Source organism: Uloborus diversus, chromosome 10 (genome assembly GCF_026930045.1).
Source record: "Uloborus diversus isolate 005 chromosome 10, Udiv.v.3.1, whole genome shotgun sequence".
NCBI classification, from domain to species: Eukaryota; Metazoa; Arthropoda; class Arachnida; order Araneae; family Uloboridae; genus Uloborus; species Uloborus diversus.
The window spans coordinates 71,128,910-71,146,428 of NC_072740.1; positions in this window are offsets into that span (position 1 = coordinate 71,128,910).

The following is a 17,519-nucleotide window of genomic DNA, read 5'->3' on the forward strand; positions in this document are numbered from 1 at the left end:
TCTCAGTTCGAAATCTCAATCGAAACTCACTCTTTATCCAGCGTAACGGCTTATATACACACCGAAAGAAATCTCTCAAATATTCCAAACGCTTCTGGAAAATAGTAGACCGTTATCAAATTTTATCAATGAACAAAAAAAAGAAATAGGGGGATCGTATACTTTAGCCATATGTTAAGGGGGTTGTATATTCATTACGGGAAACTATTTACAGGTTACGTTACTACAATAATTACTATTTACAGGATTTGTAACATTGCCCCCTTCCTAAGGACTGCACGTCCCGGGCAGTACAATCCCCAGAAAGGGTGCCAAACTTCTATCACAAGTTTACAAATATACACATTAATTAATAACTAACAGATACAGAATACACAATAATAACAAGAAATATTACTAAACATTAAAAGCAAAAATTATCTACAACTTTTATGTTATCAACCATGGTTGTTTACGTAATACTCATGAACTATGGCCATAGTATGGGGCTAACCGATCATAATGTACAACCCTAGGTTTTGCATTAGGTGGTTTTTGGATCGTCACTACGACGTCATTTACTCGGTTAAGGACTTTGTAGGGTCTATCCCAATGCGACTGCAATTTGGGTGACATACCTCTCCGTCGGATGGGATTCCATAACCAAACCTTGTCGCCTTCGTTGAATTCATGTCCAGTAGACCTTGTGTCGTATCGGGTCTTCATCTTCTCCGCCGCGATGTTGATTCGCTCTCGTGCGAAGTTATGAACGTCTTCCAACCGGGCCTGGAGATCCTGGATGTACTCCTCAGGCGATGAAGGCGCATCCGGAGGACGACCGAAGACGAGATCACAAGGTAGCCGAAGCTCTCGTCCGAAGAGCATCTGAGATGGGGCATATCCGGTAGTCTCGTGGACAGCACAGCGGTAGGCCAGCAGGAACAAAGGTAGCTTCTTGTCCCAATCCTGATGATTTCTGGATACCGTAAGCGATAGATTATTCAGGATTGTGCGGTTTAAATCTCTCCACCATGCCGCCCGATTGTGGGTGTAGTGGTGTTGTCCTAGTTTTCTCAATTCCGAAAATTTGACATAGGCCCTTAAACACAGCAGAGACGAAATTCCCCACTTGATCGGAATGAATCTGCAAAGGTGTTCCATATCTCGAGAACCAATGTTGGACTAGAGTCTCTGCTACGGTGGTAGCTTCTTGATCTGGAATGGGATACGCTTCGGGCCATTTGGTGAAATAGTCGATGGAAAGAAGAATGTATTTGTTCCCATCAGCAGTTCTTGGTAGAGGACCCAGGATGTCGATCCCAATTCGTTCGAAAGGAGCTCCAACGTTGTACAGATGTAGCTTCCCTCTGCTTCTTTTCTTCGGTCCTTTACGAGCAGCACAGGAGTCACAAGAATGGCACCACTTCTCCACGTCATCCTTCGCCTTGCTCCAGAAGAAGCGCTCCCGAACTTTATTGAGGGTTTTCAAGACACCAAAATGTCCTCCAGTCGCACTACTATGTATTTCTTTCAGAACATCTGAAATCCTTGATCGGGGAAGTAGTAACTGCCACCTAGATGTTTTGCCGTCATCAGATTCCCATTTTCGGTACAGTACGCCGTTCCGTAAATGGAGTGAGTTCCATAAAGCCCAGTATCTTTTTGTTGGTGGACTGAAGATGGAAACGTCCTGCCAGCTAGGGCGTCGACTGTCACTTTCCATGAACTCCAAAATTGGTTTTATGTCGGGGTCTTCGAGTTGATCTTTTCGAACTTGGTCATCACTCCATGGATCAGGTTCTGATGATGTTGGAGTCACTGTCACCTGATAGACGGTAGGGCTAGTCGTTCCATACTGTTTCTCGATTCGGGAACAATAGTGGCAGTTCTCAGGACAGGGTCTCCTTGATAAAGCGTCAGCATTACCGTGAGATAACCCTTTTCGGTGTTTGATCTCCATGTCATATTCCTGGAGTCGCTGTATCCACCTGGCTATCTGGCCTTCTGGATTCTTGAAGTTCAAAAGCCAAGTTAACGAGGCATGATCTGTCCGAAGCAGAAATTTTCGGCCGTAGAGGTAATGATGGAAGTGTTCTACAGCTTTCACTATGGCCAGTAACTCCTTTCTGGTGGCCTAGTAATTTCGCTCCGACTTTGATAAGCATTTGCTCCAGTAAGCGATGACATGTTCATTTCCGTCAATTTCTTGGGATAAAACAGCTCCGATGTCCTCGTTGCTCGCATCAGTGTCCAGGATGAAGGATTTTTCAGGCTGAGGATAGGCGAGGATAGGCGTTGATGTTAAAGCCTCCTTCAGTCGTAGAAATGCATCTTCGCATTCTTTAGACCATTCAAACTTTTGCTTGCTCTCCGTCAGCTTATGCAAAGGTCGTGCAATGTTGGGAAAACCCCTTACAAACTTCCTGTAGTACGTGCAGAGCCCCAGGAAACTTCGCAGCTGATGGATGTTTTCGGGTTGACTCCAACTCTTGACCGCAGATACCTTTTCTGGATCGGTTTGTACACCTTCAGAAGAGATGATGAGACCAAGGTAGTTCACTTCCCGGCGGAACAAATTACATTTGGACGGGCTTAACTTCAGATTGGCTTCCTTAAGCTTTTGCAGCACCTTCCTAAGATTTGCCAGATGTTCTTCGAATCTGCGTCCCGCGATGATGATATCGTCTAAGTAGACCAGACAGGATTCGTAAGAAAGTCCTCTTAACACTGTCTCCATAAGACGCTCGAACGTAGCTGGTGCATTGCAGAGGTCGAAGGGCATCACTTTAAACTGCCATAAGCCCTGTCCAGTTGTAAACGCTGTCTTTTCTCGGTCATCAGGGTGTATCTCAACCTGCCAGTAGCCGCTCTTCAAGTCCAGGGTCGAAAACCACTTGTGTCCGGAAAGAGTGTCCAAGGTGTCGTCTATCCGTGGAAGAGGGTAACTGTCTTTCTTGGTGATTTCATTCAGTCGTCGGTAATCGACACAAAATCTGGTGGAGCCATCTTTCTTTCGGACCAAGACGATGGGAGATGCCCAAGGACTGGATGAGGGTTCGATTACATCATTCTCCTTCATCTCTTTCAGGAGGGTTTCAACCTCTTCCTTCTTGGCGAATGGTACACTGTCAAAACTACGGGTGCCTTTGACTAACTATTTGGCTCCCTGGGGTGAAAACACCGGGCCTCAGGGTGCAGTAGAGGCTAGGAAGTGTGATCAAGGTGAATGACGCTAATAAATGTGAAAACGGACCTCCTAAATGCATGGGTGAAACACTGGCGCATGCGCTCTCCGCTCTGACATCATTCAACCACAATCAATGGCGGACGCAAGAATAACTACGCACATGCACTTTCCCATTGAATGAAGTACGAAATTGGATTAAAACTTATAAGTTTCTGCGATTTACTCTTCAAAGTTTCGCGTAAGTACATGCATTTGATCATAGTGTAGCTTTTAAGGCTTTCGAACATATTTAAAATTGTTTCAAAGGTACGTTGATTCTTCAGTTAGCCGTTATATACATTTGCTATTCCTATCATGCATAAATTTTACCTAAAAATAGCTATCAGCACCGGATAAGTAACATTTAATAATCAAAACGCTTAAATTAGATGATATTTGAAAAGTTATTTGAACTATTAATTTTGACTATGTGGTTTTACTTACTTGTATTATCAATAATCTTGTGGATTTTTAACTAAGAGATTCATTGTTAGCAATGTGATGCACTCAGCAAGTGAACGGAAACTCTAATTACGATGATGCAAATAGCAAAAACATAAAAGCACGAAAAAAAAAGGAAAGCGGATTGAGAAAAAGAAATTTCTTCTCCGTCTCGATTTTTTTTTTTTTAATTTATTATCTCGTGTCTAAGTTAACTAGCTTTCCTCGGCGTTATTGCTTAAAGCGAATGACTGAACTTTTTTCGTCACTCTAGTAATAGTAAGAATGAATAACTCGTTAGAATTTGTTTTGGCTTTTAATTTATCGAAAGACTTTTGTTCTTTTATATTCTTTACGGATATTCAAATGTCGAATCATATATACGTACGTACTAATATGGTGCTCTTTGATTAAAATTTCGAACGTGATGAAAGGTTTTATTTTTCCATGATTGCAACATAATTGAATATTTATTGTTCGTGTAAATGATTTACAAATAGTACCTACGTTCTTCATTTTCGGTACGATCGTGCTGCAGTAAATGTCAATACCATATTAAAATTACTGAGCAATCCAAGTGGATGTACGAAAATTAGTGCACGGCAGACAAATTTAAGTCATGAACACTTCTAAACTATGTTCGAAAGTTGAAATGTGATCAAATGCCTTAAAGTACAAGTTTTAATCATTTTCAGAACTATTCAATGTGGAAAATGTACCAAGACTTAGCTTTTTATAACTCAAAACAATAAATAATAATGTATACAATTGTTTACGGAAATGCACACAAAACCGAGGGGAAGGGGGGGGGGGGTAGCTCAGCAACAGAAAACAGAGGGTGCCAATGTTCTGCCATAGGGTTCCGTTTTTCACCGCGGTGCACGCTGGGTGAAGGGTGCCGGTTTTTCGCCCGTGTTAAGGGTGCAATTTCGGCACCGTAAAGAGTGCCGCTGGTGAACAAGCTTTTCACCCTCGAAAAGTGCCAAATGCAACCTGTAGTTTTAACAGTGTAGTCGTCTTGGATGCTGTTTAATAGGGAGGTGTTCTCCAGTGTAGATCCTATGCTGCGTTAAATTCGTCCGGCCCACATCCTCCGATATAGATGAAAACAGATGCTTGAAGTCGTCCACCAATTGTTCCGCAGCAGTTCTTTGATCTTTCGTTAATGGTGCACTCCCAATTAACTTCGATGTCAACTACTCAGAAGACACAGTCTCGGGGGAATTGATTCTTCTAATGATGCAGTTTACTGGAGTACAAGTTGCTAACACTTCACCTTTCCGGATATTCCTTGGCCTTTCACTCACGTTGGCGACTCTCACAGGAATTACATCCTTAGAAAGGTCCACAAGCGTAGATGCTACCAGCACTCCTTTTAGGTTATTGCTTAGGTTAGGGTATTCAATGAGTCCAAATCGAAAACTATTGCTTTCTTCAAGGGAGCCAGGTATTAATGATTCTGACCTTGAGGGAATCGATAAATCTGTTTGGGCTATTATTTGATGAGCGAATTTTACATCACTTTCTGCAGGGAAAACGGCTATGTCTTCTCTCATCGAGTGCCGCTCATTAGTCTTTAAGTCGAGAGTGAAGTCATATTTCTTCAAAAAGTCCAATCCGAGAATGAAGGGGTCCGTGATATTAGCGACGAATGCCGTATGATGGTAGGTGGCATTCCCAAACACTATTTCCAAGTCCACTTTACCGTCAATCTGATTTTGTCACCTGTCACAGTCTGGAGACTTACGCGTGGCGATGTCCACAGCAGTTTCAATCCAAATTCACGAGCCACATCTGTCCTAATGATTGTCACATTGGCTCCAGTGTCGACAATCAGTCTGCAGGGGTTCCCATTTACATGTGCGTAAATGAAAAGTCCATCACTGCCACTACTAGAAGAGGAAATCTGCAGAGCTCTGGTGGTGGTGATTTCCTTTCCTCGCGTAGCTTGGCGAGCCGGACAACTCCTTCGCAGGTGTCCTTCACTACCGCATTTCCAGCACTTCTGCTCTTGTTTTTTTTGGGATGTTATGCTGCTCAGATGTCTTGTCAAGTCACCGAGTTGTCTCTCAAATTCAGCGAGGTGGGACGACCTGGAATCAGACTCATCAGCTTCCTGAGTCCGGATTAGAGGGCGATCCACACGGGTTGCTTCTTGGGCGGCCTCGTATCTCATCGCATACACAACAGCAGAATTCAGGTCTTTGACACCCGCCATCCGTAGAGCTTTCTGGATTTCCGAATCTCGAACCCCGTCGATGTAATAGTTGAGTGCCAGGTTGTCTCGAACATCCGCAGGACAATCGCAAAAAGCAAGATGAGACAGTCTCTCGATGTCCGCCGCTAGCTCTTGCAGGGTTTCCCCGGTTTTCTGGAAACGGGACTTCAACTGGAGTCGGCTGAAATCTTTCTGGCACTACTCACCGAAGCGAAGCTCCAACGCAGCTGTGAGGGCGGCGAAATCCAGGCGCTGGCTGTCCGGAAGGGTCTGAAGAATGTCCGCTGCGTCACCTCTCAGGGATGTCGCAAGATGGCAGGCCTTGGTAGCAGAGTCCCATCCGTTCGCTTCTGCCACTATCATGAACTGAGTTTTGTAAACCTGCCACGAAGTTTTCCCATCAATTGTGCCAAGTTTAATGGACGGTCGAGCAACCGATGTGGGAGCGCCAAACTGTACAGAGCTGCTTTCCGCGGTCGCCAATCTCCTTTCCATGTTTTTAATTTTCTCATCCACATGATTCTCAACTGTTGCGATACGGTTTTCTTCTTTTTCAAATTTTTCATCAAAAGCATCAACTCGATGCTCTATCTCATTAAATTTATTTTCCATCACAGTCTTTACCGAAGTAAGGTCGTTTTTAATTTCCTTTTGGTTAGAAGCTAAATCATTTTTCAGCACCATTAAATCATTTTTTAATTGTTCTTGATTAGCCACCATATCACCCTACAGAGTTGATTGCGTCAAGAAGTTGTTTTCATTGTTCATCCATTGCGCGAGTAATCACCATAAAAATAAAGTCCAAATTCAAAAAGTTTTTATGAAAAAAATGTCCGAAGTCACACTTACTCCAAGAAAGTCCAGAAGAAGCCCCACGTTGGGCGCCAATTGTCACGGATTCGGTGCGACTTCCACTTTCTTGAAATGAAGACACAGTTCTTGATAAAAACACAGGAGCTTTATTTACACTATGTACAGGAGAAATCGTTAACAACTGCTAAATTATTCATCAGCAATTAAGCAATTATCACACAACACCGTAAACTCAACGTTTACACACGTATTTACTAGGACTCGACCGATACATCGGCCTGGCCGATGCATCGGCGCCGATGGTTCAACAATTTAACCATCGGCATCGGCATCGGCGGCCGATGCTAACTTGCAGGAAACATCGGCCCATCGGCCCTAAAAACATCGAAAAGCCGATGGAATTGGCCGATGTTTTCGAAAAAAAAAAATACCTTTGCTGTTTTACTTTTAATACAAAGTAAAGGGAGTTATTGTTTTTATATAAAATTGTTTGCTTAAATTTTAGTATGAATTTCTATTTTAGTTACCCCTGAAAGACTTTTTAATACTGCATTCAAGTACCAAACAAGTTAATTATTGCGGTTTTTTTTTTCCTTTTTTTTGCAGCTGGATGTACGTATGTATCTGTCATAAGTCATAACTCAAAAATTGTAAGCTGTAGAAGGTTAAATTTCGTATGGATGGAGGGTCTGCGTACGTTCCAGTTGTGCGCTTCCCTTTTTGTTTTTGTTTTCTAAAAAGCCTATTTACTCATTTTTTTGTGGCTATTAATTACTTATTTCAATGCAAAACTAATATAGCGTGTCAGACTAGGCGATCATTTGGTGATATATTTTTGCTAGATTGGAGACCAACTTGGAAACAAATGTGAGATGGCGAAACCGTTTTCGTGTCATTTTGTTAGATTCCCGTTCAAACCGACGGTAATTTTTAATTTTGCGATATTTGTAATATGAATCACAGTAATGCAGTCTTTTCTGTATCGCTTCGGCGGAGTTACAAGTTTGGGGCCAGTCGAAATACGTTTCGGGGCCCTATTTCTCTATCACGGAAGTTGTAAAACATTTATCATAAGCATTTTTGTAACTCCTACGGTGCCCCTATGGTTATGGGTCCTCTCGCGCAATTGCAACATTTGCTATATTTTAAATCCGCCACTGCAAGTCAAAACAAACTCGGGTGCAAGTTTTAAAAGGGTTTTTCCGCTCAATACTTATGATTACTTTGAACTCAATTTTTTATACGAGTATTTTTTGTATTTCCAAGAACACTTGCGTGCCTCCTTCCCTTTCCTTCTATTTCTGAAATTGAACTCTATTTGTACTTCCGAGTTGTTTTAAGGGGATGCAGTACCGAAAAAATGTGAAATTTTCTTTAAATTGTCGATTTTTAAATTTTAGTCTTAACATGATCTTTCAACTGTTTTCTTTGTATATTCTAAATCTTATTCTGAAATATTAAAAGGGAAAAAACTTATAACCGATTTCGTAACATCATGTCCGCTGTGATCCCTTTAAATTTCCTCCGGTAGTTCACATCCATTGAAAACTTTAAATGCGTTTTTCTCAGTTTCTAATTTTTACATGTTTTGGTGTATTTAAAGTGCAAAGGCTTTTTTTGCATTTAAGATAGCACTTTGAAATTTTTTGCCCATGTTTATAAGTATTTGCCTCACATAATTGGGTATTTTTGAAACTCTAAGTGAAACAGTTTTTTTTTTTAAATCAAACTTTAAAATAAGAGATTTTTACCAATGTTTTAGACATACTGTATAAAAAAAACCATAAATATTTTTCTATAGCACTGATATTTTAAAAAATACCTAGTTTTATGCAAAAGTGTTTAATAGTGTTTTAAAAAAAGAAAGATTCGATACGACAAAAATTGTAGAAGGAGATAGTTTTTTTAAAAAAAATTCAAAAATTAAAAAAATTTAAATTTTATATTAAATAATGCATTAACACGGCTTTTTTGCTAAAATGTTTTATTGTATTAAATTATAAACATAGAATAATAAAAAGTTTTGAGTTAAAATGAATATAAAAATTTTTTTGATGTTTGGTACTGCGTCCCCTTAAAACTAACACCATTCATAAAATTAGAATTTTTTTTTTCAAACTTTATCTATTGTTTAGAAAAAAATTTTGAACTTTAACGTAAGAAATTAATTAAAGACGTTTTGAATAGTGACATAATTCGGAAATCAAAGAATCTTCTGAATTTTTTCTTTGGAAGTGTTATAGTAGGTTCAGAAACCCTTTCCGACGCGTTGGTGGTAGCGGTTCTGTACTAAAAAAATGTGGCCGAAGTTGTGTGTGGGGGGCCGACGCTTAATGTTGCGATAGTTTCTCCAAAATCAGAGGGTGATTCCCTCCCCCCCTGCTCGTTTCAAGAATTTCATAAATATTTAGCGATTATTTATTTTTGCTCAAGAAATGTCATTTTGCGTTGTATTTCTCATACTTGGTTCACCTATATTTCGTAATGCGTTATCTTTTTTGCATCATTTATAGCGATCGAGTTTTTTCTATTGTAAGTTACTATTTTTATGTATTTTTATTAAATCAACAAATAAATTATTTTTATTTTCATCATATTTTTAATAATATGTTATCGAAAAGTTTCAAGGATTTTCTATTATGCATTTTTTTAAACTTCAGAAAATTATTGTTAAATTGAAAAAAATAATTAGAACCTTTTTATAGAGCTTCACAAAAGATTAAACAATCAAATTGTTCAATATTATGTGTGCAAACATCAGATCAAGTAGTATATGTATTCAGTTATTATTAACTTGGTATAAATATCGAGTTTGTTTATTGTAGCTGTATTAAGAACCTCGTTTTTTCCATGGCTATTTCTTTTTTCAGCAAAAAAATTATGTCACTGTTATAGCTTTTATGAAAAATACAAAATTTTCTATTCATAAGTTTTAAATAAGTATAAAAATATTCCTATTATGATTTAATATTGTAATTTATCTGTTACCGGTTTTGTTTAATTTGATGACTAAAAAATGTCTACGTGCAATCTTTCCACTTTAACTGCGTAATTGTTGACGATTTCATATTTTTATTTATTTATTTATTTATTTATTGAATTATTAAACAACCTAATTTATTTTTTTAACTATGTATAGTGTACCTAAATCCATACATTATTACATTGTTACTGAAATCGTAGTTATGTGTTCAATTTAAAAAAATAAATCAATTGGTTATCTTTCTTTCTTTCTTTTTTTTTTTTTTTGGCTGTTGCTTTCTTTCTCTTTTATCATACAGCAGTCAAAAAAGGAGAAGCAAAACTACACCCTATACAGATTGTACGTAGTACGATCCAAAAGTTTGGGGACAAGATGTATAAAACCTTACCCAGGATTAGTTCACATTACCTAAACATCCACCTTCAAAGGGTCACCTTGAGGGACTATGTACTTCTGCAAATGTTCATATAACATTTGGAAACACTTCTGGAAGCCATTTAAATGTTTTTTTTTTTTTTTTTGCTGGGAACAGGTAAAAGTCACACGGAGCTAAGTCCGACGAAACGTTATGTTATTTGTTTGTCATATCAGAATATTGACTAATCGAATCGTGCATCCTTAACATGAAAGTCGCCTTCATCCCCATGATGAAGTTAAAGCAGCAGCGCAAGAGGCCTTACAGGAGGTTGCGAAAAATGGCTGCCAGGAGTGCTTCTAAAAGCTATACGAAAATTGGCAGAAGTGCATAGTCGTTCAAGGTGACTATTTTGTAGATAAATGTGCTTCGGTAATGTGAACTATTCAGGGGAAGGTTTTATACAGCTTGTCCTCGAACTTTTAAATCATACTACGTGCGTATGAGTTTTCAACTTACTATTTCATAACGTTTTTGAGATACGCAAGTTTATGCGCATGAAGATATCACTAGAGGATATTTCGGTCGTCTATATGTTCTTAGGTACATATACATGTACAGATGTGCCGAAAAACTTGTGAAGTTTAAATTGGTTGATCGTAAAATAGAAATTTCGGTCGAAATCTGATTTTTTTATTTTCTTTTGTGATTGCAATCCCCTATTCGTAGAAAGGAAGTAAAGTGAAATAAATAAATGATTCTTTAAATCCCTGACAATCTTAGAAATTTATTTCTGTTAGATTTTTTTTTTGCCATCGGCCCTCGGCCATCGGCAATCGGCCATTTGGAGAAAAACAATCGGCCATCGGCCATCGGCCACCTTTGAACAATCGGCCAACAATCGGCATCGGCCCATCGGCCAAAAAATGCCATCGGTCGAGCCCTAGTATTTACTTCCAAATACGAAAACAACACAGCGAAATGCCTCGCAATAAACAGAGCAAATACGCTCTCAGTTCGAAATCTCAATCGAAACTCACTCTTTATCCAGCGTAACGGTTTATATACACACCGAAAGAAATCTCTCAAACATTCCAAACGCTTCTGGAAAATAGTAGACCGTTATCAAATTTCATCAATGAACAAAAAAAGAAATAGGGAGGTCGTATACTTTAGCCATATGTTAAGGGGGTTGTATATTCATTACGGGAAACTATTTACAGGATTTGTAACAATATATATACATATATATATATATATATATATATATATATATATATATATATATATATATATATATATATATATATATATATATATATATATATATATATATATATATATATATATATATTAGGGTGGTCCTTATTTTTGAAGTTGTAGATATTTTACACGACGACCCATCAATTTGTTTCATTATACAAATAAATGATCCATGCGAAATTTTAAGTCAATCCATGAATATTAACAAGTGCCCCTAGGGTCCCCTTTTTTGAGTTTTGAAGAAAAAATTGCGGATTTTCTCATTTTTATGTAAAAATATTCCTAGGTTTCATATTTAAAGTAATTTTGAACCTCAATAGATGTTGCTACTTCCAGACCAAGCATTCTCTCACTTTCATTCTGTAAAATTTTACGTATTACATAGTGTACATGTACACCATTGGCCTTGGGACAGGCATACCGCTATTCGCGCTCGTTTCAAACCAAGCGGCAGGGGAACATTTCTTTCCACCAAGATGGACACAAGGGATTCTAAAGGCCATTAATGAATGGTCTAGGCCATTAATGAATGATTTTTGACAACAACAAATTGCTTCCCGCAGGCTTTGGGGGTGTTGATTTAGAAATTTTTCTGTGTATTTAATAGGTGTAGCAAATAGGGTCACTAGGTTTCCATGCTATAAATATAAGTAATGACAATTATATTTTAATTCCCTGTTCTTTAGTTATATACTTAAATGTTTATGCATTCTTATAATTTAAATTTTGAAAATCCTCGATTACCCTACCATAAAAATGAACTCTATTTTCCATATCTAAAATATAAATTTAAAAAAATTCCAGATCGGAATAATGTAAAAACTATACTTTAAACTGTCTTCTATTTCAGTACATAGTCCTTTATTATCATCAAATTCCAAATTCCTCTTGCAATTCACAAGATTTAGAAACCGAAGTGGGTATCTATCCTAACCTGTTGAACCTTTTTTCTATATCTGGTCTACCACAACGCAAAAAAGCTTGACAACTATTGAGATCTGCTCGCATTTCATCAATGTTAGACAAATGCCATATTAGGGACAAAGATGCTGCTCATTTAATCACAGCCTATGTAGATGCAGTAAATTTAAATCCAAATAACCTTATGATCAATCGTACATCCCTTAAGAGTGCAAGAGAAAATCTTCGAGAGGTAAAATCAGATTTTATGAATTTAAATTTAGATTTTTTTGTTATTCCCTGGGATACAAAGCTACATCCAGATGTAATTGGAAAAAAACGCCGATAGGCTTACCATGATAGCTTCAGGTTCCAATGTTGAACAGCTACTCAGAATTTCTGAGATATTTCTTCAGTTGTATATGATACCTTAGATGATTGCTCTTGATTGCTAACTACTCTAGCTGTAGTGTTTGATACAGCAGCTTATAATACCGGCCGTATAAAGTGTGCATGTAATTTTTTAGAGCAAAAGCTGAACGGTGATATATTGCATTTGTATTGCTATCATCATGCACTTGAAATCGTACTGCAGAGTGTCTTTAAAGAAGTTCTTGCCTTTCTTAGTTCTAGACACGATATTCCATTATTTAAGCACTTCAAAATTCAAAAATTACACATACCACTTAAATTCTAAAAGTAGAATTTGATGACATATTATTGTTCCTAGAAAGTGGAATTAAGAAATATTACAGAGAATTCTCATAACGTGTAATAATATTTCTTGGTGAAGTCCTCCCTCCTACAGGAATATGTTTTCGGCAACCTGGAGCTTATCTGTGAACCAGATGGGTGGCAAACGGAATTTATTGTTTGAATATTTATATATTTAGGAAACAATTTAAATTGACCTTACATGAAGAGATTGCCCGTAATGCTGTTTTACAGTTAAATGTTGTATGAAGATATAGTTTTTCGCAGTAACCCATTCTAGGCCATTTAAAATAATATAAAGTCTAGTGTCTAAAAAACATGCAGCATACAAAATGATGACAAACATGCAGTAGAAGCAGTGATTGAAAAATTCATAAATCACTTATGGTAATTAAGGGATGAACTAGTTGCTTTGTCCGTATTGGATGAAGGAATTACTTTAAAGATAGGAAAAGACTACTTCAAAAAAATGCTTGCTGAATAGGAAGACGTGTCTGATGACTGTATAAAATTTTTTTAAAATAACAGTAGATGATTTGGAATACTTTCTTAGTAAAGATATTCCTCTTTATAGAATCAATTACAAGTCAATAAAACTGTTTGATGAGTTACAAACACCAAAAGATGTTTTCCTGATCCTGTTTCATGGCAAAATGAAGGAAGCTATTTAAAGGGAAGAGATATCGTTAAAATGCTGAAAGTTGTGAATGATACAACTGAAAGAGGAGCACAATTAATCGAAGAATTTCACAATCAATTTACCAAATATGAGTCACAAAAGCAATTCAGTATTTTACAGACAGTCCAAGACTATGGGGAAAAAAATGCACACGATTGAGATATATTGAGAAAAGCGTACGATTAAGGTAAAGTTTCTAAAGCAATATTTCATTCTTATTCAATGTAAAATCTTTAGACGATATGAAGTAATTAAAAAGATTAATTTTAGTGCTACCTCGCCGTATAAATATTTTGCAAACATAGGAGAAACGATGTACGGGGTCTGAAGTAAAAACTCGAAGATTTGTGAGAAAATTATCAAAAGTGTTAAAGTTCAACGTCCTAGGGGCACGTGTTATTATTGACCGATTGAGTTCAAATTTTGCACCGATTACTTTTTATTATAGTGTCACAAAACTAAGGGGCGTCACTTGTTGAATTCCAAAAAAAAAAAAAAAAATCCCATATAAATAAGGACCACCCTAATATATATATATATATATATATATATATATATATATATATATATATATATATATATATATATATATATATATATATATATATACATATAGAAAAGAAGCCCCCCCCCCCGAAAGTCGGGTCTAGCTACGCCTCTGGTTTGTGTCCTGTAATTCCAAATCGTCAGCAGTTAAAAAATTTGAGTTTCAATATATTATTCTTTCATATTTTTGTTCATATGGTTGAGACACGCTCTTGTACCTTTTTCAACTTCAATAAAAATTTATATTTAATTTGAACAGTTTTTGTAAAGAATTCAAAGTTCCCCGATACGGTTCTTTTTTTTTTTCATTTTTAATTTGAAATGTTGGTTAAAAGTTAATTTTCGAGATCTTGTTCATACGAGGGTAAACCAAAAAGTCTTTGCGCCTATTTTTTATTCGCCAAAAACAGGTACATACAGGTGCAGTGAAGTCCCGTTATAACGAACTTCAAGGGACGGAAAATTTTGTTTGTTGTAACGAGAATTTCTTTGTAATGGAATTTCAGCAATGTAATGAAAATTAAAATGGGACTGAAAATTTACTTCGGTAAAACGAATATTTCGTTATATTGGTATTCGTTGCAACGAGATTTCACTGTATTTACAAATATACGTAGTGTACTACGTACCTTACATTATTTCTCCACAAAGTCACCACGCCGGTTCAGAAAAATTGGCCCATCACAGCACTAAATTAGAGATCCCCCTGTGGTAAATTCTTCCGGCTGCCTGTGGAACCACCGTCATACCGCGTTCTTGACTTCTTCGTCACATGTGAATATCTGTCCTGTCAGAAACTTCTTCAGTGGAGCGAAAACGTGAAAATCACTAGGGCAAGGCCTGAACTGTAGGTGCCCCTGTGAATTGCTATAAGCTTTTGTCCGTTGCTCCGTACAAAATGAATAACACTTCGCTGCTCATAAGTTGAGGACGTCTGAAGAACAACCGTCATCTTAAATGACTGATAGATGCTCCGCTCTTCCGAGCAAAAAGCAGATACGGCTGGTACGGTTCAAGAAACTCACTGCTGGGAATGAATATGTTTGCTTTGTATTCACAGCCATATTTTTGCTAAAAAAAAGGCGCAAAGACTTTTTTGATTTGCCCGTTGGTCGGAAGAGCGGAGCTGCTATTAGTCATTTAAGATAACGGTTGTTTTTCAGACGTCCACAACGTATGAGTAGCGAAGTGTTATTCGTTTTGTATGGATCAACGGACAAAAGCCCATAGCCATTCACAGGGGCAACTACAGTACTACAGTCCAGACCTTGCCCTAGTGATTTTCACGTTTTTGCTCCACTGAAGAAGTTTCTGACAGGACAGAGATTCACATGTGACGAAGAAGCCAAGAACTCGGTCTGACGGTGGTTCCATAGGCAGCCGGAAGAATTTACGACAGGGGGATCTCTAATTTAGTGCTGCGACGGGACAAATGTCTGAACCGGTGTGGTGACTATGTGGAGAAATAATGTAAAGTACGTAATATACTACGTATATATTTGTAAATACCTGTATGTACCTGTTTCTGGCAAATAAAAAATAGGCACAAAGACTTGTTGATTTGTCCTCGTAGAAGGAAGGGAAGAAGTTCGGAACTTCCCATCGGAAATTGTTCCAAATCGGAGCCTTAAAAATGCGATGTTTGGCCATCTTTGGTAGCGTTAAGGGAGGGGATGAGATCAGGAGCTATTCCTCAACTTTTCTATATTGAAGCTTCAAAAACGCAATGTTAGTGCAAATTCATTGAATTTAGGGGAAGGGGTCGGGATCAGGGGCTCTCCTTCGAATTTTTTTCGGAATTAAAGTCCTAAAAACGTAATTGAAGGCCCTAAAGACATTAAGGCATGAAGTTCAAAACTCTCTTGGAAACAGTGGCACACCCCCCTTCCCAAACTACAACACATTTATTTCTGCAACCGCCCCCCCCCTCTGAAAAAAAACATGGAGGGAAAACAGTATTTAAACTTTTCCTGGCGAGGAAAGTTTGAATAAAATATTTTACGGCTTATTGATCGGGAAGCAATCACAAATCACTTTCCAATTCTTGAGCATACGAGTAATGTTTTGTGATAAGCAACCCTACTTTTTTAAGAGGGCTAAAATGGCCTTAATAAAGCATAAAAGGGATCATGCTCATCCGCACTTCAGGCACTGCAGGAATATCTTTTAGAGAAAAATTTTTAGTTGCGAGAGGAAGCCTACTACACTATTTTCTGTGGCTCCTTCCTAATTCTCATTGAAAGATCGGAACAGCTCTTAGCTAGTATTTGACATTCATAAAGACATTGATGTATAAGAAGAAGAGTTTTTGAATGATCTCACGAAAAATGAATATAAGATTAAAATAAAGGTAATCAAAACTGTATTGTGTTTGTTCACGCTTTTCTTCATCCTTTTTTTCTTTCCTCCTTTTATTCGTTTCATAGAAATTGGGATATCAATATACGAGTTAGTAACTATTTTTAAGCAAATAAAATAAATGAATAAATATAAGATACAGATACTGCTTGATTGAATATATTGAAAAATATTTTCGCATTATAAATGGAGGAGAAAAAAAGCAAAAAATATTTTTCGATTTCGAAAACCCCTCCTAGAAAATTTTTCTGGATGCGCCACTGCCCGAAAATATACTTTTATATTAAATTTCCAAAAACACAGTTTAAGATTTTTTTATGATGTTAGGAAGAGGTGAGGTTTTGTAGTCTTTCTGTGGAAGTTTTTAGCACTGGAGTCTTAAGAATGTTTTTGTAGCATAACTTTGGTAGCATTAGGTAAAGGGATGGGTTTCAAAAAATCTTACCCGGCGATTTTTTCGAAATTGAAGCGCAAAAAATTCAAAATTTTTGACGATCTTCGATGACATTGGTGAGAGGGGGTTCAGGGACTTTCCCCTAAATAATTTTCGGCATTAAAGTTCAAACAACTGTAAAAATAGTTGTTTGCGATTTTTTGTGATGTGCTGGGCGGGGAGGGGGGAGAGTTTGATGACCTTGTCCCAGAAATTTTTTGAATTTACAAATCCTTTTTTTGGGGGGGGATCGTCTCAGTCTCCCCCCCCCATGGATCCGCCACACTAGACATCGTTAAATCAATACAAAAAGTTCTTATATTGCGCTCTATACACTCAGCCGTGTGAAAAAAAACGGCGACAATTACAATTCGCTGCCCATTTTTAGAGTGGAAACGACAAACACATATATATATCACCAATATCCGAAACATCAGTGCTGAACATACTGATGTACCTCGCATGCACATCCTGAGGCTCGAACTCGCAATTTCCGAGTCCGCAGTCCTACACCTCAGCCATTCGGTAAACCGGGCACTCGCTTAAAGATGCCCAATGCTCCTGAAGAAGTTTTCCCTTCAAAACGCGCGCATGAGCTGCATTCCTGGTGT